Consider the following 3,705-nt stretch of genomic DNA (forward strand, 5'->3'; position numbering starts at 1 on the left):
CCGCCCACTGAGGCGCTAAACCCCGCCCCCACAGAGGAAGAGAGATTTAAATCAATCAAACTTTATTTAAACAGCACCTTTAAGACAAATCAAAATGCAATTCACAATAATAAAATGGTAGAAAAACAGCTTTAGAGATTTATGAACACCAATTGCAACAAAATTAATAGTTAATAGTCAAATAAAATAAAATACAGCGCGTAACATTTGTTATAAAAGGTTTATAAAATATAAGAATAATAAGAACAGCGGTCAAATGTAAATTAAAGTCTATAAAATATAGTACAAAGAATATAGGGCTATAATTAAAAACAAAATAAATCAAAATAAGTATAAAAGTTAAAACCATAAGAATTATAAGACACTACATAAAGCCAGATTGAATAATAGGTTTTTAGTTTACATTTGAAAGTATCATACACTGTTGTTGACATTCATTTCCTTTCAAAGAAAGATGTTTATTATAGAGTGCTACTAGACTATATTCAATTCAATTCAAAACTTTATTACAGACTCACGCTCCAGGTAAAACACAAGACATTACATAAAATAAATTACACACAAACTCACTGTAAAAGATCATAGTTTAAAAATAATATACATTATTGTCTTAGAAAGAGGCAGCTGTACTAATGTCAGCGTGTAGTGCTGATAAAAACAGGATCATTTCATTGGAAACCTTTTTTAAGTATAAATATTCAGATAGTACCAACATAAACAACCCTTTAATCTTAATCTAAGCCGACCTTTACCACCAAGTCTTTACACTGAATGATCCATCATGTGGCGACAAATCCTTTAATCGTCCCCAAAATGGAGATGAGCCCCCATAATGTGAACATTTGTTCTCCATGACCCTACATAAAGGTACACACACACACACACACACACACTCACACACACACACACACACACACACACACACACACACACACTGTATCCCCACTGCTGAGTGATTCTGTTAACTAGGCCCCGTTAATCACCGTGGAAACACAGGTTAACGGCTGGCTGTTAATCTGCTGTTAGAACAATACACACACACACACACACACACACACACACACACACAGGTCATCTGGGTCAGTGCCAACAGACACATCAGCTGGTTTACAACACGGCCTCGTTTAAAAGAAGTCTAACTGTAATAAGAGTAGTGGAATGTAACTAAGTACATTTACTCCAGGTTAGAGTACTTTACTTGCAGCTTTAGTTACTAGTTACTTTTCAGATTACAATGGATCGTACCCCTCCTGTCCATTGAAAACTGTCTCCAAACGTTTTTAACTTTGTCTGTTATTGACCAGTTATTGAACTTTACAGTGATATTGTTGTTTGCGTAACTTGAAAACACCAGCCTATTAGAAGAAGAAGAAGGAGAAACATATGAAAAGAATCTTGATTAATCGTTTTCATTATATATTACATTATTATATGTAATTTAACATCAAAATACTGTATTTTCTTTTTTACAGTGACGCTGGTTTAAATGATCCAGATGTCGCTGCTGACTGGATAGAAGCGTCAGTGCCGCTCTCTGGTGGCCACATGTTGAAACTGCAACTGATTTAAAACTTCTTCCCAACAAGCTGCTCTCAGAGGACAACAAGGTCCCAGAGCACTGTTTGAAGCTAGAGAGGTGGCAGGGTCCGCCACATATAAACAAAGTAAAGCTGTGTTGTCCTTTAAGGTCAGTTTGTTTATTCAGTCATGAAGACAAAGAGAGTTTGTTTATTTAGTTTGTTAATCAGTCAGTGAAGATCTTTTCTCTCCTGGTTACAAAACTACAGAGTGCTCCTTTAATTATTTCAATTGATTATACATTAATAGATTTATGACTCAAGGTGGTGGAAGATGTGATCATCTCCTGCAAGTGATTAAAAGCAGCAGTACCACAATCTAGAATTAAAAATGTGAACACAAAAAACACCATTAAATCAAGAAACTGTAGATGCATTAACAGAGTGTGTGTTTAACTGTGTATTTTAAAGTAAAGGAAAACAATGTGTTTTGTGGGTTTATTTCTTATTTGCCTCGCAAAGTAGCTTGTTACTGCAGCATCTGATTAACAGTGGTGGAAGAGTTAGGTTTTTCTTTCATTGCAGATGCAAAGTTCACAGTAAAAGAGTAAGAAATGATAATACTCATGCGAAATTACACCTAACTACAGCAGCAGAGTAAATGTACTTAGTTACTTTCAATCACTACAGATACACGTATACAAAAATATAGTAAAAGTATGGAAATGATGTATGAAGCTCAAAGTAAAAGTACCTTAAACTTGTACCTTTTGGAGTCATATTCATTTTGGCTAACTTTTAGGTCTTTTTTTTTAATTAATCACAAACTCAACCATAAATATAAGTTAAAGCATAAATCTATCAAGAGCCCACAATTCAACACAAAGACTCAGGTGCTGATAAATATGTAAAAATGTCAAGTGAAAATGATTCAAAATATTATAATAAAACAGCTCAATGTTGTAGGAACATGTATTTCACTTTATACAACAGGATCATATGAAAAATAAAAGTACACTGCAGCCTGTTCACATGTGAAGTGATTCATCTTTTCCTTTAAAGTCCATCCAAAGCATGTTTTAAGGTCTTTAGACATAAATGACATCACTCAGCTGGTTTTCTCAGCTTGTCTCAGCTCCATGTTATATAAATACAGTTACTGTAGCACGCTGAGTGTATTCATCCATAACCAGACTCCATAGAGGTTTTGTCACATTTAAGCTCCTGATTTCAAAATGAAACTCATCTTGCAGACAACATTAGTCTTGATGTCAGCAGCTGCTGCGAGTCTGGACCTGTTAGTACCTGCTGACATTCTTCTTCCACCTCGTCACTGAGTCAGCCTCTCTCTCTCTGCATCTGGTATCTCTCTGTGTTTTATTCTGTTTTCATGTCATTTCAGTTCACTTTTATTGTCCATGAAGGAAGTTCTGCTCACAGCGACGCTGTAAACACAACATCAACACATTTACATACAGTGAGCTCCCTGTTCTAATCATTTGCATCTGTTATTGACTTTCTACATTATCAGAACTTCTTAATATTCTTACTTTAAGTGTCTTTCAATGCTAATACTTCTGTACTTCACCTCCAGTAAAAGTTTGAATTCAGGATTTTTGTATTTCTACATTGCTACTTTTACTTAAAAATAAACAAAAACAATCCTCTTTCAGTGCCTCTGGGGTTCCAGATTTTAACTTTCTGGGGTAGGGATACACAAACTTTTTCCCTTGTGGGGCCAAAACTGAAACTCATTAGGTGGAACATGGGCCAGAAGCCTGAAGACCTGAGAAGTAAATGAGAAAGAAAATCTTTTGAATGTATTGTTTACTTTTTATAGTATTATAATTTTATTTTATTAGCCATAATTTTGTCTTTTTGTTATTGTTAATATTTGCATATATTTGTATTTATTTTTATAGTAGTATTTTTATATTGTAATATTATAGCCATCTTTTTAATATTATTATTATTATTATTATTATTATTGTATTGTACTTTTCATATTTTTATATATTTGTATTTATTTTTCATAGTATTATTTTATATTGTATTATTATAGCCATATTTTTTAAAATATTATTTAATAATTACTTATTTTATTACATTTTTTAACCATATTTATTTATTTATTTATTTATTTAGTCTTTCTTTTCCTTTCTTCAGTTGGTGACGTCACGCAGCCGGA

Source organism: Pagrus pagrus (assembly GCF_965226575.1).
Source record: "Pagrus pagrus genome assembly, chromosome: 22".
Lineage (NCBI taxonomy): Eukaryota > Metazoa > Chordata > Actinopteri > Spariformes > Sparidae > Pagrus > Pagrus pagrus.